This window comes from Malurus melanocephalus, unplaced genomic scaffold (genome assembly GCF_030028575.1).
Source record: "Malurus melanocephalus ecotype Western Australia unplaced genomic scaffold, MMel_1.1 scaffold_484, whole genome shotgun sequence".
In the NCBI taxonomy this organism is placed as follows: domain Eukaryota; kingdom Metazoa; phylum Chordata; class Aves; order Passeriformes; family Maluridae; genus Malurus; species Malurus melanocephalus.
In genome coordinates, this window is record NW_026623716.1 from 436,955 (window position 1) to 461,669 (window position 24,715).

The window sequence follows — 24,715 nt, forward strand, 5'->3', positions numbered from 1 at the left end:
AGATAGCACAGGGCACACGGAGTCCTTCCTCAGGATGCTTGGTCTCTCTGCCCAGCAGAACTCCTAAACTAAGCTGGAATATCAGGGTACAGGAATTACAGACATGTGGGCTAAGGGGTACGGGCAGATGCATAGAGGGTACAGAAAGCGTAGAAAGGAAAAGCAAAAATCATCAGGCATCACAGGGACTGAGAAGCCACAGGAAGGAGGTGCCCCTGGAAAAGCCCCTGGAGAGCACCGGGGCAGGAGTGCCGCCATCAGGGCTGTGAGGGAAGGAGGGCTCATGGCGGGCGCTGAGGGGTGCTGCCATCAGGGCAGCGAGCAGGGCCTGGTGTGGCTGTCCATGTGGGAGGGCTCATGGCGGGCGCTGAGGCCGTGCCAGCTGGAGCAGGGAGCTCTGGTGTGTGGCTGCAGAGAACCATGGGCTCCCCCAGCTCTGTGTCCCGCTCGGCTGAGGCAGCTGCCCAGGCACAGCTGGCTGGGGACACATGGCCACCCTGGGGCCACCTGGAGCAGGGACCCTGCTCTGGGGACAGGCCACAGCGGGGAGCACCCCCGGGGACTGCACCCAGGGAGGGAATGGCTCTGCTCAGGGAATGGGCTGGAGGAGCAGGGCAGCAGGGCCAGTAGGGACACGGGGCACAGAACTGGAATCACGGCTGGGATGCCCTGGGACAGGCCTGACAGGCAGACAGGACATGGGGCAGGTGGGAGTCCCCATCCATCCTCTCTGTGTTCATCTGAACASAGGGACTTAAATCACAGGGGCARTGGGGACAGWGCAGACCCCTSTCCTCTGGGAATATCCCACCTCCCTGACAATGCTGGGGCTGAGGCTCTGCAAGAGGAACCCAAGGATGAGGAGGAGGACACTGAGTTTACATCRGCCCACACTCTGCATCYGAACCRCTCCATGGAGGAGAAAACCAGAGGGGTCCTTGCCACCAAGATCCCTTCTKAGGGAAGGTGTTCTCTGTTCCTGCACAAGGGTATCCATTCTGGGCTGCTACTGTAGTGCTGCTCCTGCTCTCAGGGCTGTGGAGTATCTACACMACAGAAGCCATGAGGCAGAGAGCTGAGACCAGGAGTGCTTGAGTGGAGTCCAGGCGAGCTGAAGCAGAGGACATGAGAGCTCAAGCAGAGGCTTACCAGCAAAAGTATGAAAGATGGGGAGGAGTGGTAGTGCTCAATAATAGCTACCTAGACAGGGTGTAAATGTGGAGGTATAGGCCAGAAATTAAGCAGAAGGCAGCAAAGTTGAGGCAAATTATCGAGAAGAGTACCACAAACAAGAGGAAAACTAGCTTTCGTCTTATTTCAATAAAATGTCCTCTTCCAGAATCTAGATTGTGCGGTGTTATCTTGATTTCTACCAGACCTACCGTGCTGAACAGGTTCTGCTCCAAAATTCAGCCAATTTGCACACAGTGCCTCTGCTCCCTGAAGAGCAGAGTAACAATTGAGCAAAGGGAGGTGGAAGTGAGACCATGCTGCCACCCTCCTGAAAACCAGGAGAAAGTCTTTCAAGARCACTCCCTGAAGTGACACAAGCTGTTTGTGCTCGCTGCAGTGACAGCAAAGCCAGCGACAGGCAAGTGTAACCTGAGCAAAGCCCCTTATCTCTGTGACACCTGGAAGGCGACTTACGAGACGTTATCACTGAGCAATACTTTGATCTACCAGGTGGGAGCAAAATGAAGTGATGCCACTCATTTCTCAAGAGACTCCAAGCTCCAAGCTCTCCTGGCCCACCTGAGCCCACCCAGCTCTGTCTCAGATTCCCATCCCAGCAAAGCAGCTGTGGAGCTGAAATCCACCTTGAAAAACAACGGGGAAAAAACTCAGGCCGAGGAAGAAACTTTCTTTTGTGGCAGGCAGAGAGGTTTAGCCAGACAGCAGAGCCCTCTTCAGTCCAGGGATGGGTAATGAAGAGCTGGTTGAACCAACGTGACCTTGCAGGCACTGGCAAACTCCCAGTTGGGCCAAACTGGGATTTATCTGGTGCTTGGGTATAGCAAGCAGCAATGTCTTCCACAAAAATGCACCCAATCATTGCAGCTCACTCCAGGTAGGAGACAAAGATCTGTCAAAATCAGAGGGTGGGAAATGCATCGTGTAATTGCAGACAGCAATTCTAGGAACAAGAATTTTTGCATGGAGAAGTCTTGGGGTGGAGAAGGAAAAAGAGGGAGGAAAGGGAGGCAACTCACACTCTAAAGCTAATAAATAAAAAATTTTTAAAAAGTGATTTGGAAAAACACGTCATCATGTGACAAGGTATTTTTTTTCTTGCAAACAGGTGCACCACAGTTTTAGAAATATTAAATCTTAAGAGGTTTGCATTGCACAATAGATGGCAGCCAGAAAGCATGTTGATGKTTTTTGGCAGTGTTTCAGATGTCATGGTATTTTTTTTTTCTTTAAAGCTTCCATCAGCGGGAGGGAAAGCTGTGCCAAGGAAAAGGAATCAAATCTGGATGCAGCAAGTCTCACATTCAGACAGAGGCTCCCTGCCAGATGCTACGGGGCCAAATCGGAAACAACCACACTGAGTTCATTATGAAAACTGCATAATCAAAAGCCTGCAAAAAAAGGCAAAAAAAATTTAATCTATTTAATACTTAACTTAATTCTTAACTATTGAAATAGATTTGAAGAAAAATTCATCATAATCCCCTCTTCCTTTTGAGGAATTCCTCCCTGTTCATGGGATGTCCATGAGATGGCAGGAGTGCACTGTCTTCCAGAGGTCGAAGGATCGTYACAACGGCGACATTTCCACACCGAGAACCTCACTCTGGTTCTGGGCACTGCAGACAAAAAAAAAACTGACTTATCATTTTATTTGTTGCTCATGGAAAGAGATATGGAAGTGGCATAAATGGGCATTTCTTCAGAAAAGAAATCAACTGGTCTGGTTTCCCAAGGGTGGGAATGGCTCTATTTCACAGAAAGGTTTGGATATTGGAAAGGACTTGAAAGTTTATCTCGTTCCAAGTGCAAGGGACACCTTTCATTGGCCCAGGTTGCTCCAAGCCCCATCCAGCCTGGCCTTTGACTCCTCTAGCTTTGGTTGACAGAACCCTGCTCACTGCAGACCCTGAATCTATAAATTCATCCCATGCCATACACAGGAATTTGTGACCAGGCACCCCAAAACTGAAAGAGTACAATGAGAAAAGAACCCAAGACATCTGCCAGAGAGAAATCTGCAAKATGGGATKTAGAAATCAGCSCTTGTTTTTATGGCTGGGGATGACYRTGGAAACAAACCCTCAGGGGTGTCCCAGTTTTCAGCTCTTTTTATGATCCTGAGTTCTCCACACAACTGGGGCACAGCTGTGAGCCTGCCCCTGGTCTGCCAGGATCCATGGCAGCCCAAATTCCATGCACCGAGCCAAATTATGGGCTGGCAAGTTGTGCAATTGCTTCCCCGAGCCAGGCTGCAGAAGCAGCATCCCAMCAASACAGATGCTCATGTCTGAAGAGAAMTCAKCTGCCTCAACAGCTTCAACASAGCAGGTTTCATGAAGGAGCTGCTCATTGCATGCTTCTGGTCTTAAAACCAGGAGATCTTCCACGTTTTTGTCCACTGGTCTGGCAAATCCAYGYTGCCAGGACWGGAAAGCAAAAAGAATGATASAATGGTTTGGGTTGGAAGGGATGTCAAAGRWCACCTAGTTCCAGCCCTGCTTCCATGAAGAGCTCCATCAGTCTCTCTCTGGACCTTCTCTAGCAGAGGATATAACTGGGATGTTACAGCCCTTTCCACTGATCTTCTCACTGCATCTGCCCTGAGGGAGCAGAACTGGAACAGCTTTGTGCTGGGAGCTCCTGGTGGATCATCATTCCCTCTTCCTCTAGCTCTATTTGTGTCAACAAGCACAATAACAGGATTTACAAAGTGAATTTAATTTTTCTTAGTTCCTTAAGGTGGTTCAGAAGTGGCAGATGCTGTTACCTGGCTCAGCTGAGAAATTTCTCTGTTTCTGTCACGATTACCAASTCCCCAGCTGGGAAAATAACAGCTCAGCAGGGAATTACAGAGCTGGAAGGGAGTGAAGATGGGCAGYGATGGCTGAGCACCATGTGAAGATCTCCCACAGGCAGAAATATGGAAATTTTAGCGTGTTTTGCGTTATGCAAAGGGCAGGATTCTCGTGCAGCACTGGCATATGCAGAACAGCTGGGGAAGGTGGGGATGGAGTGTACYGGGCTGTCATTTCTGGGGAAAGCAGCCAAGTGCATTGACACTTCTCATGTAGGCTGGCTCCAAACCAAACAGCTTCACAGCAGGATTTCCAAATTGCTACCTTGCCCACCGCATGTGCTTTTTCCACGGCCTTAAAATCCATCTATTTAAGTGATCATTCCTTCTTCTTCCAGGATAATTAATTTCTGCCCTAAGGCACCACTTTCCAGTTCAAATTTCTCCGGTCTCTTTGAGGATCTCAACAAGTCTGAGAAACCTCAGGCCTCACRCTGCCTTCATCGAGGTGTTATTTGACTGTGAATAATCCCCCAAATCTTGGTGGGGGCATCTCYTCATGCCACAGCTTTGCAGAGCACAAACCCAAGAAAAATTGCATTGCAGGGGTGAAGGGTATTCAAGGGCCTGCTCAAACTGCTGCTGAAATGTGGTCTGCTCTGGAATGAAGCACAATCATTGATGAGCAGAAGACATAATCAGCTATTCAAAGTCCATCTCCAGAAGAGATTGCAGGCAGGAGTGGTGTTGGTACGAGGAGGGCAGAGTGTCTGGCTCTGTGTCTCTGTTGAATCAGGTGTAGGAGCAGGCTGGATCCCAACAGCAGTGTTAGACCAGATGCGCTGCTGTTTTYCTATCAACAGGGATTACGTTGCTTAAAACCATTTATTTGATACTGACTAATCGAGGAAGGCTCAGAGGCGCTGGGGAATGAAAGGGGTAATCAGATATTCCAGAGCTCAGAACGYGCACGCAAAATGTTCAAAGCCAACCCGGCGCAGGTGCATATTCCCAAATGTGGACTGGGTTGGCAAATTACTCCGTTTTCCATAGAAACTACTGTGTCTGCAAAGAACTTCCCAGGCTCCAGCTGCCATCTCGTGGTCGTACAAGACATTTTCCCTATTTTTTTCCCCTCTGATTACCACCATTCATGGCTCAAGCGGTACTTTTCCAAGACTGGTAACATCAAAAATTTCTGGGAAATGTTTTCCCCAGGAAAGCCCTGGTTGGAATCATTACAGTCCCAAATCGCAGTGAGTTTGACCTTTTCACCACACACTAGAGAGGACACTTTCTTTTCYATCGTGTGGAAAATGGTGACATTAGGAAAAGGTGGACTCCAAGGGAAGGGGGTGTTTAACATCCCTCATCGTCCTTGAAATCTCAGGGAATTTCAAGCACTGTGCAGCAGCACCCTCAGGTTTGAACTTTTTGCTGTCTTCCCCTGCTTCCTGGTGGAGAAAATGTTAGTCAAGCTGTGGATTGATTTTTAGACACAGACTGTAGGATTTTCACTTTTATTCCCATTTCCATCAATGCCAGTGTGATTCCACCATCTTTTCTCCTTTGACAAGTATTTCACCCTTCACATCATCCTTTATCAAATTCTCCCTCCTTTTGCTCCTTGCCTGAGATCAAGGGAAGATTTCCCAMATGAACAAGGGGGACTCCAAATATTCTTTACCTATCTTGTGTATTCTTTCACATCACAGAATGGTTCGAGTTGGAAAGAACCTTGAAGATGATTTTTTCCACCCTGTCATGGGCTCTGGAACAGTTCCAGGGTTTCAGGGGCAGCCACAGCTTCTCTGGGCACCCTATGCCAGGACCTCACTGACCTCACAGCCGAGAATTCCTTCTCAAAAGCCAAGCCAGGATCATGTCCTGGCAGGACCCCTGGACCAGCTGTTGTTGCAAAATGTTCATGGTTTGTTGTGCAAGGTCCTCAGGTCAGGAAAGGCCACTTTTTTTTTTTTTTATACAGTGTTTTCATTTAGAGTAGATTGGGTCAAATCTTCACAGCATACAATAACAATAAAATCCAAACATTTTCCCCTGTAAAAGTGGGATCTGAAAACAATAAAGTTAATGGGACCTGCTGGCTGAAATAGGGCAGTAAATGTGTAAGGAGAGAAGAGTTTGCTTAAAGTGACTTCTAATACCCAAGAGAGCTGGACTGGGTTACATGTCTGCAGAACTGGGTCAAATTTCTTCACAAAGAGGMTGGTTGGGCACTAGAACAGGCTCCTCAGGGAGGTGGTCACAATCCCAAGGTTGCCAGAGCTCCAGGAGCATTCAGACAACACTCTCAGGCACCTAGTGTGGCATTTGGAGTGTTCTATGCCGGGTCAGGAGTTGGACTCGATGATCCTTTGTGTCCCTTCCAAGTCAAGACATCCTGCAGTTCTGGGAAATGTCATTGTCCAGCTCAAAGGAGCTGGAGTAGGTGAGATAATGTAAAAATTCACAAAACATCAGGCCCACCCTGTGTATTCATATTGATTCCATGGAGAACCACCCCAAAAACATCTGCAGGAGCAGAATCACCTCAGCTGAGCAGACCAGCCCGGGCTGAGTGGGTATGAGCACAGCAGCACATACCAGGACCTGGGTAAATGCTGGAGGAAGGATAGGCAGAGATCTGTGCCAAAGCTCAGAAACACTTTTGGTGGTTTTGGAGTATTTTTTGGTTGATTTTATTTTCTTATTTTGTGTATAAAGAAACCATACACCAAAAAAAAAAAAAAAAGTGCCAGCTTAGTCCCATCAAAATGCAGATGAGATGCACCAAATATTCTGGGGTGAGCCCTGATTGTGGCTTCTCACGGGCTCCATCAGCCACCTCATTGTTTGTGCAGGACTAATGCAAAATTCCTGTAATCTCCTTTGCATCTCACACTGGCCAACCAGCTCCTTCTTATCTCTTCTTATCCTTCTTACCTGCTGCCCAAGCAGATGAAAGCATATTTCATGTGCTTTGCTCACCTCTGAGATAAGAATCACCATGGAAGTAAGGAGGTCAGCTGCCAGGTAAGTGAGGCTTACTGGAGGAATGGCTGAAAAACCCCTCAGGGCAACACCAGTGAATTTGGCTTCAGGAAAGTACCCACAGGGAKGAGCTTTAAAACACAAAAYATCAGCAAAAAGATTTYGCAGGGCATTTCTGCCCTTYRGCTTTTTTGTTCTGTTGTTRTTGGTYTTGGTCATGACACTTCATCTTCTCGTGATRTTTTCCAGCCACTACAAMAGCTCCAGCAGTTTCTGAGCTCYCCTTCTGCMGAGCTGAGGGGCTGGTGAGYTGTGAGGGATCTTTTGGAAGAGRKAATCATGGAATTATCAAGGKTGGAAAAGCCTTCTAAGACCCTCAAGTCCAACCACTCCTCAGCAATGCCAAGGCCATCACTGCCCCATGTTCCTAGGTGATACCCATGGCTTTTAAATTCCTCCAGGGATGGGGACTACAACAGTGCTCTGGGCAGCTGTGCCAGGGCTGGACAGCCATTTCCATGAGGAAATTTTCTCCAATATCCAACCTAAACCTCCCCTGGTGCAATTTGGGGCCATTCCCTCTCCTCCTGTCCCTGTTCCCTGGAGCAGAGCCCGACCCCCCCGGCTGCCCCCTCCTGTCAGGGAGTTGTGCAGAGCCACAAGGTCCCCCCAGGGCCTCCTTTTCTCCAGGCTCAGCCCCTTTTCAGCTCCGTCAGCCCCTCCTGGTGCTCCAGACCCTTCCCAGCTCCATTCCCTGCCCTGGACACGCTCCATCCCCTCAGTGTCTTGTCCTGTCTGTCCCCAGGACTGGAGGTGTCTCAGCACTGCCAGCACAGGGGGAAATGTGTGTGTGCCCATCTCACCAGCATGTTTGGCTTGGTGCACCCTGACTTTGAATCTTAAACAGGTGGCAGAGGGAAAATCCACCTTTCTCCATTCTCTGTCCAGACTTGGTGTGAAGGTTTAGCCAAGTTCAATCCCCTTGCATGCTGAGTCTGGGCACTGGCTCAGGAGGTGCTGGGAACCTCTCCCTGTTTCCCAGCGGGGTTGTGCAACAGAGCTGATATTTTTCAGCACCAGCACTGAGGAATCTCCTCCTTTCTCCAGGCAAAATGACTGACACATGACCCACGATTTTATTGTAAAATCATGGCAAAGTGAGCCATGTGATGGGGGCCGTATGAATGAAATTCCAGCCTGGAAATGCTCAGGCTGCACGCTCCCCACCCTGGTTTATGAGATTCCCTACACCACCATCCCAGTGTCAGCCAAGCCCGCTGCCAGTTTAGCACACCAGGCTCTGAAATGCAAATCCCATCCTTTCCAAAGAGGTTTTACAGCAAGCTGGGTCCTGCCAGGTGCCACACACTCGCAGTTCCCATGGATTATGGAGGGAGCTGCTGGCAGCCTGCAGGGTTTGGCTCATGCCATGTTGAAGGAATGTTTCAGTGGCACTCGGATTAACAGGCTCTGTGCTGCCAAGAGGAGCCAAAGCCAACTCCTCACGCCTTTGATTAGACCAGCCTCAATCTGATTAACGTTGCCTAATAAAGTAATTGCTACCTGTGGTCATTGACCTTCAAGAAATTGCGATTTTGCACTGAAATTAAGATAGGTGCCCTTTGCAGAGAGAGGATTCAGGTGCAATTCCAATTCCTCACAGACCACAATGTATTTCTCATTATTTTATGCTGTGCATGATGTCTTTAGGCCATGGATTGTTTTAGGAAGAAAACATTCCACAAAAAGAAGGTTTTAACTGTTTGTATATTTATTTTCTTTCATTTAAAGACTCAGACACCTGCAGAGACAAAAGGCACCTCTAAAAAGCACAGATTTTTTGTGTGAGGCCCTAAAAAGTGACAGTTTTTTTATAACTAGCCCTACAACTACAATTTCTATWTGGATTTCTAAAGACTGCAATATTTCCTGTTTCACAGAAGCCACATGGCATGAAAAAAATCAGCATTTTACCAATAGTGATGGAGGACTCTCTTTCCATGAGCAGCTCTTTCCACCAAAGGGCAAATCTGGAAATGAAAATGTGAGGATTGGATGGGGAAAAAAGCAATGTCTCATCATCACAGGATAGGTTTGAAAAGCCTGCTTTTAATGACTCTTGTCAGGAGGCACAGGGGACAGGAAGTTTAAATTTCTGATCCCTCCATCACGTTCTTTTGGGCAATGTTGGATGTGCAGTCCCTGCAGATGGGCTCCAAATGCTTGGGATGGTCTTGCTGCAGAAAAACTAGCAAACTCCAAATAAAAAAAAATTTAAAAAAATAAAAATCAACAAACCTCCAAAACCCTGCAACCAAAAACAAACAAACAAATAACCCCACAAACAAACAAACCGAAACAAACAAATCCCCACAAAATACCCACGAAAACAACCACAAAATAAATCCCAACCAAACCAAATTTAAAAAAAAAATAAAAAATAAAAACACAAAAAATCCCTCCTATCACAGCTTTTTATCAATCAGTATTTATCTRCCATGGAAATGCAGCCAGCTCAGAGGTATTGACACACATCTGAGCTTGCTTTTTATGCAGCATGGACAAAGTTCCATCCCAAACCAAGCAAATTTCCATCCTGAGCTGGTTGGAAGGTTTGTGCATCCATCTCACCCCAGCATGAGCATTCTCCTCCTGCCAAGAGGGGAGAGGGCAGGGCAGGAGCAGGGCTGCAGGAGACACGAGCCCTTTCCCTCAGCTCTTTCTTGTACTGGTGTTTTCATCACGGTGATTTTCCCCTAATCCGTTTTTAAGAGGGGCCCTGAAGACAGATGTGAGAGAGGGAGCAGCTGTTCTTTGGCTTGGATTCACCTTCTGATCTGGATTTACATCCAGACTCTGCCAGAGCCCTGTGTGCCCTCCCACAAACCATTTGATCACTCAGTGTTTCACTTTACTCTCTGCCAATATATTTAAACACTTCCTTTTTTTTTTTTTTATTTTTTCAGTTTTTCCTTGGAGTTTATGCATTTTGGGGAGTAAACATGGTTGTGCTTTTCTGTTTGGCACCACACCCAGGCCACTGATCCTCTGTCTTGGTTAAGGCCTTTACATCACACATAATCATATTTATCCAGAGCTATTAAAGCCTCCTGAACATTCTAGATATGTTATCATTTGAGCAGGTATTTCTGGATCCCCAGCTATGTCGTTGCCAAAAAGGGGGAAAGAATGATCTGAAATAAATAAACATCATCTGYGCAAATCAAATTGGGACACAAAAGCTATTTCAGATGTTAAAGAACAGATAATCCAGGCTGAAATCAACCCAGAAAAAAAAAAAGTGGAATTGCCAAAATTTACTGCCTTGAGGCATCTTTCTAACCCTCTAATGTAACTGTGGTGTGTTGGTGTGGGGTTAAGGAGGAGCAGGCTGTGTGGRGATGGTTCTGGTTGTTTTTGTGGTGGCTCTGTTTGCTCTTTGCACTTCCAAGGACCATCCTGGTGCCTGCCAGCTCCCMGGGGAGCTCTCCTTCCTCCAGGAGTGGAGGCAGGGAGAGGGCTGGGTGCTTGTGGGGCAATCCTTCCTCCACCAGTTTCGTGCCTCCAGGGCTCTTGATGTGGGATGGCTGCAAAGGGCCAGCTCTGATTTTTGAAGAAAACCCTGCAGTGAGGYTGGATGAAGGAYCAGATCATCTTCCCATCCCTGKAAATGTTCCAGGCCAGGCTGGAYAGGGCTTGGAGCAACCTGGAATAGTGGAAGATGTCCCTGTCCATGAAAGGGAGTTGGAATGAGATGATTTTTAAGGTTCYTTCCCACCCAAACCATTCTGTGATTCTGTGATTCYMTRATTCTCTGATTCTCTGATTMCATAATTCTRGGATTTTGTGRTTCYMTRATTCTAGGATTTTGTGATTCTCTCTTCAGGGTGAAGAGAGCAGCTGCCAGAGGTTTTATTTTACATTTTATTTATGTAAAATAAAACAAAACAAGAGCACACAGAAGCTCCTGGAGAGATTTCTGCATCCCTGACTGAATCAAACCCTCAGAGCAGCTCACTAATGAACCCACCTCAAGTCAAAGGATCTTTCCACTCGRGTGCTATCGAGTGATTTATAACAGGGGATAACAAGGAGCTTCTCCTGCCTGCTGGCAGCAAAATGTTCCCAAACTGAGCTGCTGGAGTGACCCCACAATGGGGATGAGCTGCTTGAGGCCACCCCCAAAAAACAGGAGCAGCAGAGCTGTGTGGGGAGAGTTTTGTTGATGCCAAGCATGGACACAGAGGGAGCTTTTGTTCACCAGCACATCCAGGAGCTGCAGCATCCACAAACCACATAAAAAGCTGGATGTGAGGGAAAAGGAGGCAGCATGGCCCTCAGAGAAAGTCACAAGGCACAGGGATGTTTTCCCCAAGAATGGTGTTTAGTTTGGGTGGAATAAATGATAAATAAATGCCTGAGCAGACCAGGAAAGTGAGGAAAAATTACTTGTCAAAGGCCTTTTGCACCAGCGTTTTCCATGAAGTGACCAATAAAGAGGAGGGATAATGTGCCTGCAGCATCTCTTTTTCCTTTTTAACTGACACAGGATCCATGGAAAAAAAWTCCAGATCCCTGCCTTTCCCCAGGCAGCACTTGCAACAGGTTCTTCCTTTCTTTCCACAAAAAGATTTGGTGAAAGCAAGGTAAAGTACAGAGAAAAAATGGATAAAAATAGAAATCACTGCTTGATTTCTACTATCATTTATGATTTGGCTGCCGAGGAAACAGATCCTTTCCCTGTCTTATCAGCAGCCATGAAATCTGACACATTTTTGCTCGCTTTGGCCTGTTTCCTAGGGTATTGCTTTTCCAGCACCCAAAACAGTTAGAAAAGTTACAACAGTTGCAAAATGTGGATTCTTGGCTGGCTTTGCCCGGGCCTTGAGAAAAGAGAGAAGGGAAGCATATGGAATTGATGGAGAACTGAAAAAAAATCACCAGCCTAGTAGCAATCACAGAATTTAAGAATGGTTTGGGTTGGAAAGGACCTTAAAGCCTGGACAGGGGCATCTTCCACTATCCCAGGGTGCTCAAAACCCTGTCCAGCCTGGTTTTGGACACTGCCAGGGATCCAGGGGCAGCYACAGCTTCTCTGGGCACCCTGTGCCAGGGCCTCCCCACCCTCACAGACAGGAATTCCTTCCCAATATCCCATCCATCCCTGCCCTCTGGCAGTTTGAAGCCATTCCCTGTGTCCTGTCCTTCCATCCCTTGTCCCCAGTCCCTCTCCAGCTCTACTGGAGCCCCTTTAGACCCTGGAAGGTGCTCTGAGCTCTCCCTGGATCCTTCTTTTCTCCAGGTGAACAATCCCAATTCTATCAGCCTTTCCTTGGAGGCTTCATCCCTTTGTCCTCCTTTGTGGGCTTGGTCCAACTGCTCCATGACCTTCCAGAGCTTCAGGTGAGGACTGGAGGGGCTCTCTGGGAGCCAGAGGGGAAATTGTGCCTCTCAATTTGAGCCATGTTCAGGTCACAGAAAAAGCAGCAGAAAAGAAAGCAGAAAAGAACATTTTGCTGGGTGAGACTCACTGGGGTCTGTCTCGGGTACGAGGATGTGAAAGGTCCATCCTTCTCTCTGTTTCCTTGAGAACAGAAGGTGGTGGACAGACAGATCTTCTGCTCAGGGTTTTTTCTGTCCTCAGAGGTTGAACTCAGCACATTCRCCATGTCTGACCAGGCTTTACCTCCCCAAGCCTCACCTCTGCTTCTGGCTGCCCACTSAGGCTGGGAGGGGTGGGAATACACAAAATTATTCTGGTTTTATTCATCCCCCACCAGGAACTGCTGACTTAAATCAGTGTGAGAGGAGAGTGAGGCACAGGACAGCATGGCCTKGATGAGGATGTTCACTTCATTAACCTGCCAAGTTTTATGCTCATCATAAACCTGGTGATACCAGCTGCTGACACCAGCTCTGGATGTGGCACTGTGATACCAGAATGGCCCTGATGAAACACAAATCCCAGGTAACAGCCCAGCAATCGAGCCCTGTGGCACAAACAAACCCCGAGATGAGATCAGGGTGTGAAATCAGCTGCAGTGAGAGTGACACCACACTCGTGCTCCTCCCTCACCCACCCGAAATTCCACGCCTGCTCTGAGCCAATCTCAGAGGGCAGGTGCCTGTTTTCCAGAGCCAGCACCTCTTCAGGGAATGGGGAAATGTTCTTTAAGGACAGCAGTGGCTTGCAGGTCCACCCAGCTGTACAAACACTGAAAGTTTCTAACTCACACCTTGCCCCTGGGGGGAGAGGGCTACAGTGACCTGGGACTTAAATAAACARCCAGCCTTTCCCTAAGAAACCTTTGGGGTATTTTGGGGCATGATTCAACCCACTAAAAAWGGGAAAATACTCTGAAAGGTTTTGRTTACTGCTTTCATGCCAGCCCAGAGACAGACCCATGGGYCAGAAGCAGCAGGAACTCAGATCTTTGATGTCCCTGTCTCTGGAATTCAGACAGCAGGTGCTGGAAATACTCTTATATGTCACTATTCATCATATAAATGGGAAATTTGGGGGCTGTACATGGATGGAAGTGCATGCAAATCGATGGGAAGCAAAAGGTTTGTTTCATGGTTGGATGGGTGTCTGCCTCTKCAAAGAAACACGGAGGACATTTCCTCAAGTGGCCTTTCCCACAATCCGAGTCCTTGGAAGTTTTCCACCACAGTCATGTTCCCTACCAGAGTCAGATTTTCTACCACAGGAAGATTTTCCACATCAGATGCTTGTTCTTTCTCTCTCTCTTTTTAAATTTTTTTTTTTCCTTTTTGATCCCTCTGTACCACATGAGCACAGACTGCCTCAGTTCAACCCATAGGATCTTGGAAACTGTGAAAGTTAAGTAAGCTGAAGTGAAGGAGCTCAGCTCTCCTGACTTTCCTTGCCAGASTCCTCACTACTTGCTAAAATAGAACTTCCACTATAAATAGGAATGAGATCTCCTGCCTGCCCCACTGCCTGGCTGAAGGAACACTTGGCCTTCAGTCCCTCTCAAAACTACAGCTCAATCCATTTTCCAGCTAGGACATGAAGAGGAGACCTTTTAACAGTGGAGGAGAAGTGGATGAATTGGCACTGGAGGCAGAACAAAGAGGGTGGAATATTCATCAAAGAGCWAAAATGGAGTATCCTGCAGRAGCTGGAGGCTTTTGATGGAARCACTTCCATGGAAYGAGTGAAATGTGGTTATTTATAGCWGGAATGTGGTCCCAGCCACCACCTGACCGTCCAGCAGCTCTGGACAGATGACAGCAGGGTGGCTTTGGCTGCACACCCCTCGTGCACAGTGCCACATCACAGCCACGGGCAGCAAAGGTGCCCCTTTTCCTCCCAAAGCACAAGGCCATTCCCTGGGGCAGTGTGATGATGCCTTAGGATTTTTTGTTTCTGTATTTTCATGCGTCTGTATTCTTGTACTTCTCTAGTACAGCACTAAAAACTACCATTTTCTCATCTTTAGACAAAACAATYCCTCTCTGAGCCTGAATCCAAGGACACCTCAGAGCCCCAAAATATGTAAACAACAGCGAGTTGGGGGGAGCAAGTTTGGGGTGATTGACATCATCACCTGTAAAGATCATTGGAGAATTAAGACCCAATATGTTAATAAGGCAGAACTTATAAAAGGTGAAGATCTCGTGACCCAGTGTCCATTTTGGGTGTAGCCTCAGGAGGAGGCTTTTGTCTGCCCTAATGTACCAGGGGGCCTGTTAGGTCTGGATTAAAGTTGTGTATTCTCATTCTCTTAAGTTTGTCTGGSCTCTCTTTCAGATCAGCCTGATTGATAAGGCATCAGTGACACCAGGGCACCCACCCAACCTKCTATCAGGTGACACCTCACAGAGACTGAACCCTCTTCATCTCTGCACATTCGGGCAGGCTGAAAGCTCTTCTCAATCAGGGACTGTTCCAGGCAGTATTTAAATCACACCTGGCTTTGTGTGAATATTTCCAGTGCTGGTTTCATRCTGAGAATTATTTCCCTCAGTGCTTCCATCAAGGATGGGATGATGAGCATTGCTGCCATGCTTTCCTAGAACAGAGTGTACCACCAGGGCATTAAATACATTTAATATCTCTTATAATTCGTTGTTCATAAGAGTCCTGTCAGGTTTGAGCCAGAAATACACCCAGTGGATTGGGATCAATTGACAATAACAAACCTTTGGGAAGGGAACGGATGAACCCCAGAGAGCAGGGGAATTTTTAACCCTGCTGAAATCAGTGGCAATTCTCACACCAGCAAAGCCAGGATTTCACACATGATCACACTGACAGTGACCTCAAAGTCACTTTTAGTGCCAAGTGTTCCCTGCAAGTCCAGSGCTGCTTCTGGGTGTTACTATGAGACAAAACATTCATGTGTGACGCTCCAGGCCTTGTGACTCTGGCCTTGAGGGCATTAAAATGTCATTTTTCCTCATCTGACCCYTCTCTCAAGATCCTCAGCTGTGAACCTTGGCACAGCCCCACACCCCTACAAACCCTTCCTCACCCCGGCCCTGCGTATCCCAACCCTCTCCCAAGGGAACGAGGGAGTAATTTTAGTTTGTTCCTTTTTTAATCTCYGTGTGCAGGAGCTTTTCACAACTTGTAACCACGTCTTGTTCTTGGCTTTTCAGGCACTCATCAGACAGAGGGTTTTGTGCAGAATGAAAGGGGTTTTATTCTTCCYTGTGATGATTCCAGCTCTTGCTGTGTGTGCTGTGTCCTTTCAGATGCCCGAAAAGCAACGTGTRTGGGAGAGACAGTGACCTCTTACTCTTCAGCATCTTCAGAAAGGAGCCAGCTTCCCATTTTCCCAAAATTCTGTGGTGGTTTCCTCTGGAAGGTCTCAGGGCTTCGTCTCCTGACTTAATGGTTGGCACAGTGAGAATACAGAATCCTTGTGTCCAGCTTTGATCCCCTCAAGTCCACAGGCAACGCTGTCCAGAACATTACACAACACCTCTCCTTTTGTGTGTCAACTTCCTTTGTTGTTCTTGGACCTACAAAACTAAATATTTGCCCTCTTTTTGTGCCCACACTCTCAGTATATTCTCTGGAAATTAAAAAAAAAAAATAAATAAATGAACAAAAAAAACTCCACCACCACCAAAAAAAACCCACAAAAAAAAAAAATAAAAGCCCCAAACAATAAAAAACTTTGTGAATTATTAAGTTTACTCTCAGATTATATTTTAAGGGTTTTGGCTAAATGAAAGGAAGCTGTGAAAAATTTCTGAGTCCTGTTTCAACTGGTTGAAAACACCTTTTCTCCATTATTTCYATCCACCTATTCACCATCTCCAGCAAGGAGAATAAATCAGTGATAACAGCTCCTCTAACACTGGAACTGCCCCATCCCAGAGCCAAGATACACCTGRAAAAGCCCTCTTGGAAGAGCAGTTGGGAAGGAAAGGATATCTTAGGAATGAGATGGCATCCCTGAAKGAAAAGTGTGTTCACAGAGCAGCTCTTGGCATCCTCAGAATGGGCCACATCAATGCTCTGTGAGGAAAAGTGGAGAAGAACCTGGGTTTGAAGGGTTTGAAGGACTGAAGGAGGGGATCAGAGGTGGACCAGGCTCTTCTCAGTGGTGCTGGACAGCAGGAGAGGCAAAGAGCAGAGAATAGAACACACAGAATTCCACCTGAACGTGCGGAAGAATTTCATGGAACAGATCGCCCAGAGAGGGTGTGGAGCTTCCTTCACTGGAGATATCCCAGAGCCACCTGGACACGGCCCTGAGTCAGAGGTTCTTGGGGACCTTCCTTCTGCTGGGGGTTGGACCAGGTGATCTCCAGCAGCTCCTTCCATCCTGAACCATTCAGGGATTCTGTGACTCCACGGTGCAGGATGTGCCTCTGGATGGCAATCACATTCCTGARAGAGGTATTTTAACCACCAGCCTACATTGAACTAACTTCCACTCTGCTCTAAAGAGCTCTGAAAKGTTCTTGGTGAGAAGATTCACTGCAGCCCCCACATTTGATGCTTTTATACCTTCCACATCTTTGCCCTCTTCTTCCCAGAGGGACAGTGCAGGGCCATTATTTTAGCAAAAGAAGGAGCAATAATCACGTCCCACATCTCGCTGACAATATTATTTTCCAGGCTCATGGTCAGAAACTCTTCCTTTATCCCATCAGCTTTGTCCTGTTGACCAGGTTACCACTCCAAGGACAAAATCCACRATTCTGGAGATGCAGAATGAGACAAGGAGGAGCCTGGAGTGGTGGCTGAGCCCACACCAAGAGCACAGCTCCAGTCCAGCCTTCTCTTTGCCAGGAATCTCTCTGTTCCTGGCTTTCCACCTGCCCAAAAGTGAACCCTTAACACCAGGAATTCGCCAGATCAAAGCCTGAAAGGGTAAATATTCCTGTCAGGGATCATTGCTTTCTTCCTTTGTTTGCCCTTGAACAATGTGGGGGAAAAGAAGGAAGGAGAAAAATCCTGTACAATTTAACARTGCTGCATTGAGAGAGACAGGATTTGATATCCCAGGAATGATGGTCTCCTTGCTCCCCAATCCATGTGTGTGACAGTGAGGGGATATTCTGCTGCTGCTGCTTGCACAGGGTGGGGGAATGTGGATCTGTGGCTTTGGAAGAACATTTCAGATCCAGCRAAAGTCACTCTGACCTTGGCATAAGAACTGTGCCAAAAGTGCTGGTGTTCAAGGAAAAGAAAAACATAAACAAACAGACAAGCCTCACATGTCTGACAGCAGGGAAAACACTCACAATGGGGATTTTTAAACCAGTTGACCAACAACCCTTCGAAACCAGCCAGGCAGTTAATGCTTCCTGTGCAGAAATTACCACGTTGGATGTGAAGATTTTTTTGCTTAATTTGATGAACAATATTTCAGCAGGGTCTAATTACCAATACTCTCTATGTATCCAAATATATTTGGATAGCTGTGAAACAAAACAAAACAAAACAAAACAAAACAAAAAGCGAAAGTGTTTGATAAATATTTCCTGCCTGTATTTGGGACAAAGTTGAATGCCATTTCCACGTTATATAACGATGATGAAATGCTTCCTACCCAAGCAACTTAAAAAAAGAACTTCAAAAGCACAACTAACATTTTAAAGCCAGCGAGTCTAGAGGACATGTGTGTCATCGTTTGCAGAGCTGGCTGTTCTCACASCAGGTGGGAATGTGAGAGTTTATAAACAGCCCAGGAGACAATTTCCAAGAAGAAAAACAGCAGTGGGTCAATATTTGAAGAGCGTGACTAAGGTAAGTCCACAAAGTCTCAGGCTGGCTCATCCAGTGTTGCCCCTGACCCTGATGAAGTGGTTTGTTACCAGTTAAGCAGGAGATGGAGAGTGGGGATTTAATGGAACAGCAATCAGCAGCTTTCATGGCAAATGGTTCCTGTCACAGAACAAACTTCATCTTGTTCTTCAATAAAATCACAAGTGCAGTTGTTATCAGGAATGGTGTTGACACGGTGCTGTGCAATACCCTGATCTGAGGAAAAAAAAACAAACCAAAATCAATGTGGGTGCATAACAAATGGTTTAAAAATAGCTACTGGAAAGATCTTAAAGTGGCTYGGAAATAAAGGATTCATCAATGAATAAAGGTGAATAAAGGCTGCTTCTGATGGACTCTTGCAAGCACTTGCACTTGTGCCATTCATTGGGCTTTACGGAGGAACTGCAGGAAAATAAAAGATCACATCATGAGAGAGTTTCCAAACTGTAAATAGTCTCACTACCCAAAACTGCRCTGATGGGAGCAGTGTATTTGTAAACAAAGTGCTGGGATGAGGAAAAATCAGAGGAATGTGGTGAAATGAGTTCAGAATCATGGAATCATCAAGGTTGGAAAAGCCCTCTGGGATCTGTGTCCAACCATTCCCCCAGCTCTGCCAAGGCCACCACTGACCCACATCCCCAAGTGCCACATCCACATGGATTTTAAACCCCTCCAGGGAGCAGTCCATTGCTTGTACACACTTTTTTTTTTTTTTTTATTTTTTAATAACATTAAAAACTGCTGGATATTCAGAAATTATTTGCAGTGCATTATTCTTTCCGTTACACACATCYTCACTGCTTCTCCTTTTCCTCTTGGACAAAGAGGGATCCTTAAGAGCTCCTCATGGACCTCCCTACCTCTTTCCCAGGAAATGTCCAACAGTATTAATCTATCCACCACTCTTAGTCGTTGAGTAGAATAACCTGAGTTGCAGAGGTCCTGTATGGAAATTCAGAGTGCTCTTTAAATGATTTTTTCAAAATAAAGGTGATTTGGCTTTAAAACTTCCACATTTATTCCACTGGAAGGAAATTTTCCTCCTCTGATTGAAGGAAGTTTATTCTTTCGGTGTAATTTTTCATTTCATGTAACTCTGTGCTGATGGAGTTGAGTCCCATGTCTTGCAGGAAGTTTCAAACTCTTCCACGCCTATGAGCTCAGAGCTGCCAACAGTAGAAATGGGGAAATTGTCCATTTTTGAGCTCAAATGGGACAAGTTTGGGATTTCAACATCATTCATACCAGCCTACCCCAGCAGAGACTCCACCAAATCCAAGTGAAAACCACTGGAAATCCTTCAGGAGGGGCTCCAGGCTCTGGAATTCCCTTCATTTTGCCTTTAATAAACTGGATTTGAGGCCATGTGTGTCTGGAGGTCTCCAAGGAAGAAGAGTCACATCACAGCTCTCCCTACAGTGTTTCAGCCTGGTGATGATGATGGTGATGATGATGGTGATGATGAGCAGTGCTGTGTTCAATCTGAGGTTATTCATCTGGAGAAGGATCCAGGGAGAGCTCAGAGCCCCTTGCAGGGCCTAAAGGGGCTCCAGGAGAGCTGGAGAGGGACTGGGGACAAGGGATGGAGGGACAGGACACAGGGAATGGCTTCAAACTGCCAGAGGGCAGGGATGGATGGGATATTGGGAGTTGGGAATTTCTGTCTGGGAGGGTGGTGAAGCCCTGGCACAGGGTGCCCAGAGAAGCTGTGGCTGCCCCTGGATCCCTGGCAGTGTCCAAGGCCAGAATGGATGGGCTTGGAGCAGCCTGGGATGGTGGAAGGTGTCCCTGCCCATGACGGGATGGAATAAATGATCTTCAAGTTTCTTTCCAGCCTAAACCATTCTGTAATCTGAAAGAATACACAAGATAGGTAAAGAACATTTGGAGTTCCCCTTGTTCATTTGGGAAATCTTCCCTTGATCTCAGGCAAGGAGCAAAAGGAGRGAGAATTTGATRAAGGATGGCGTGAARGGTSAAACACTTGTCAAAGGAGAAAAGATGGTGGAATCCCACTGGCATTGATGGAAATGGGAATAAAAAGTGAAAATCCTACARTCTGTGTCTAAAAATCAATCCACAGCTTGACTAACATTCCCTTCTTCTCCTTCACAGTGGAGAAAAATCTGGGACAAGGCTTTAGGGTGAGGTTACATTGTGCAGTTCATTAGAAATGCACGAGATAAGTTAAACAAACAGATCGTGTCCCTGTTGCTAAAACAATGGGGCCAAACACCCTGGCACAGCCTCCTCCCCCAGCTCCTTGCTCCTTCCTGGTCTGTCTCCTCTCTTTTCCCTCTCTTTCTCCCTTTGAAAAGCTGGAAGAAGCTCCTTCRGTTGAATTCCCAATCTTCTCGGAGCTTTCAGGATTGAAAAGCGCCGCTGATGCATCCAAGGATCCCCGCGCAGCGTTTCAGCAGGATTTTAATGACTCAGGGAAACACCACGCCAGCAGTGAGCATTTTTAAAAGCTTCACCTCCCCTTCCAGMCTGAACTCAATCTGGCCTCTCTCTGGGTTTTAACACACTCCATTAACAGGATTCCCCGGCTGAAAGCGAACGTGGGAGGTGGAGCACGAGCCTATTTTTGGACATCCAGYACCATGCAAAGCACAGAAGTCCCCCTGTCGCTGCAGACTGTGGGATGGAGATGAGCAGAATGTGTGGGAGAGGGGGGAATTAGGGAACACATGCTCTGTACCCGGCTTTTTTTCCCTCCACAGCTGACAGTGGGGCTGGGAGAGGGGTTTTGCTGTAAATCCAGAAGGAGAATGACACATTCAGACTTTTAGGGGTGGGGGCAAAGAATGTGTGTGACACACACAAAATCGCTATCTATTTTAGACACGGGGTAAGTCACAGGCAGAGGTGACATCCAGCCATCCATTTTCCCTGTTCTTACCCCAGGAAAGCTGTGAAGGTGGGGTTGGGGGTAAAACCAGCACAACCCTGTCAGGCTGTGAGTCACAACAACCCCACAGAAGGCTCCAGGCCAGGGCAGTGAGGCTGAAATCTGCCCTGTGGAAAAGGATCTGGAAGGTTTGGCTGAACATGAGTTCATGTGTGCCCAGGTGGGAAAGAAAGCCAACAACACCTGGCTTGTACCAGCCACAGTGTGGCCACAGGAGCAGGACAGTGACAGTCCTGTCCTGAGAGCAGTTTTGGGTGCCTCAAAACAAGACATTGAGGGGCTGGAGCATGTCCAGGGAAAGGAATGGAGCTGAGAAGGGTCTGGAGCACCAGGAGCAGATGAGGGAGCTGGAAAGGGGCTCAGCCTGGAGAAAAGGGGGATCAGGGGGGACCTTGTGGCTCTGCACAACTCCCTGACAGGAGGGGACAGCCGGGGGTGTTGGGCTCTGCTCCAGGGAACAGGGACAGGAGGAGAGGGAACGGCCTCAAATTGTGTCAGGGAGGGTTTAGGGTTAGACTTCAACAGGAATTTCCTCATGGAAAGGGTGGCCAGGCCTTGGAAGGGGCTGCCAGGAACATTTGGAGTCCCCATCCCTGGAGGTGTCCAAGGAAGGACTGGAGGTGTCACTCAGTGCTCTGGGCTGGGTGACAAGGTGGGGATGGTGACAGGTTGGACTCTGTGATCTTGGAGATCTTTTCTAACCTAAATAATTCCATAATTCTATAGGATGTACCTGGATGGTGTCTATGATGTGTGGGGGACACTGCACACACTCAGAGGTGACACTGTACACACAAAGAGGGGACACTGCACACATGCAGAGGTGACACTGCACACACTCACAGATGACACTGCACGCACTCAGAGGTGACACTGCACATGTGGAGGGGACCCTGCACACACGGAGGTGACACTGCACACACTCACAGGTGACACTGCACACACAGGTGACACTGCACACTCAGAGGGGACACTGCACACACGGAAGGGACACTGCACACACTCACAGGTGACACTGCACACACAGAAGGGACACTGCACACACTCAGAGGGGACACTCCATGCACTCAGAGGTGACACTGCACACACGGAGGTGACACTGCACACACGCACAGGTGACACTGCACACACAGAGGTGACACTGCACACTCAGAGGGGACACTGCACACACGGAGGGGACACTGCACACACGGAGGGGACACGGCACACACGGAGGGGACACTGCACACACTCACAGGTGACACTGCACACACTCAGAGGTGACATAGGTGCAGATCTCAGCTCCCTGCCCCTCCAGGTGTCCCAGCAGTATCACTCACCCTCCTCCCTCCTGGGCACGTTGCGAAAGGTGGGGGGGTGTCCCATAAACAGGTGACCCCACCCCAGTAAGCCGGGGTGTGTTTCTGGGAGTCTCCTTCCCACCCCAACCCTCAGCCCACTGGAAAGGCGCTGGGAGGGAATTGGCACCCTGGAGGTGATCCCGAGCTGCCCCTGGCGTGTGTTGGGACAGGAATTGTCCCACACAGGTGTAAATCCCACATCCCGTGGGGCTGCCAGGTGCTTTATCACACAGATAAGCATTGCAACACCCCCTCCACACACACAAACAAGCACAGGAGAGCCCCAGCTCCTGAGAGTGTGGGGGCAGAGTTACACCTGGGAGGAGCGGGGTTTGCTCACACGAGGGTGACTGCAGGTGGGTGATGCTCTGTTCATGTGCAGAGGGACAGCAGGATGAGTCTAGGGGTGTCGGGACCCCATAAAGTAGCACGGTGAGTGCTGGGGGTGTTTGTTATGCCCCACAATGCATCAGGATGAGTTTTGGGGACATCAAGAAACCCCCTTTGCATCAGGATGAGCTCTGGGAATGTTTGGTATTCCACACAAGGCAGGAGGGTGAACTTTGGGGGTGCCAGGTAACCCCATAGACAGCAGGGTGAGTTTTGGGGGTGCCAGGTAACCCCATAAGGCAGCAGGATGAGTTTTGGGGTGTATCACACACATCAGCACGGCCACGAGGCAGTGGGGTGGCATTTAGGGGTGTCCCACACTCACGGTGTTACACATTCTCTGTCACATTCATGGTGTCACACGTTGTCTCTGTCACACTTGCGATGTCACACACTCCATGTCCCACACTCTCGGTGTCACATACTGTGTCCCATACTCACGGTGTCACACTCAGTGTCACACTCTTAGTGTCACATGATGTGTCCCACAGTCACAGTGTCATACTCCATGTCACACACTGTGTCCCACACTCATGGTGTCACACTTCATGTCACACTCAATGTCACCTGCTCACGGTGTCACACACTCCATGTCAGACTCCCAGTGTCACACTGTGTCCCACACCCACACTGTCACACTGAGTGTGACAGTCAGTGTCACATGCTCAGTGTCCCACACTCATGGTGTCACGCACTCCATGTCACATGCTGTCTGTGTCCCACATGTGGTATCACACTCTCAGTGTCACACTCTCACTGTCCCATGCTCACACTGTCACACACTCCATGTCACACTCTCAGTGTCACATGCTCAATGTCCAACACTGACACTGTCACACTCTCGGTGTCACACGCTGTTTGTGTCCCACACTCTCAATGTCACACTTGCAGTGTCCCACGCACACGCTGTCTCACTCTCAGTGTCACACTCACAGTGTCACACTGTGTCCCACACTCTCAGTGTCCAGTACTCAGTGTCCCAGGCTCACGCTGCCACACTCTCGGAGTCACATGTTGTCTGTGTCCCACAGTCTCGGTATCACACTCTGTGTCACACTCCGTATCACACTCACAGTGTCACACTGTGTCTCACACTCGCTGTCACACTCAGTGTCACAGTCTCGGTGTCATGCTCTCGGTGTCAGATGCTGTCTGTATCCCACACTGACACTGTCACACGCTCAGTGCCCCACGCTCATGCTGTCACACTCTGGGTGTCACATGCTGTCTGTGTCCCACGCTCTCAGTGTCACACTCGCAGTGTCCCACGCTCACACTGTCACACTCAGTGTCACATCGCAGTGTGACACTGTGTCCCACACTGACACTGTCACACTCTCARTATCACACGCTCAGTGTCCCATGCTCACACGGACACACTCTCGGTGTCACACYCCCCATCACACTCGCAGTGTCCCACACTCTCAGTGTCACAGCGTCCCACGCTGACACTATCACACTCTCAGTGTCCCACGCTCACGCTGTCACACTCAGTGTCACACTCGCAGTGTCACACTGTCCCACACTCGCAGTGTCACACCCGGTGACCCGCTGTCACACTCGGTGTCACACTCTCAGTGTCACATGCTGTCTGTGTCCCACACTGACACTGTCACACTCTCAGTGTCACATGCTGTCTGTGTCCCACACTGACACTGTCACACTCTCAGTGTCACATGCTCAGTGTCCCACACTCACGCGGTCACACTCTCGGTGTCACATGCTGTCTATGTCCCACACTCTCAGTGTCCCACAGTCAGTATCACACTCTCAGTGTCACAGCTTCGGTGCCACACTGTCCGTGTCACGCTCTCGCCGTCCCTCCCGTGTCCGTG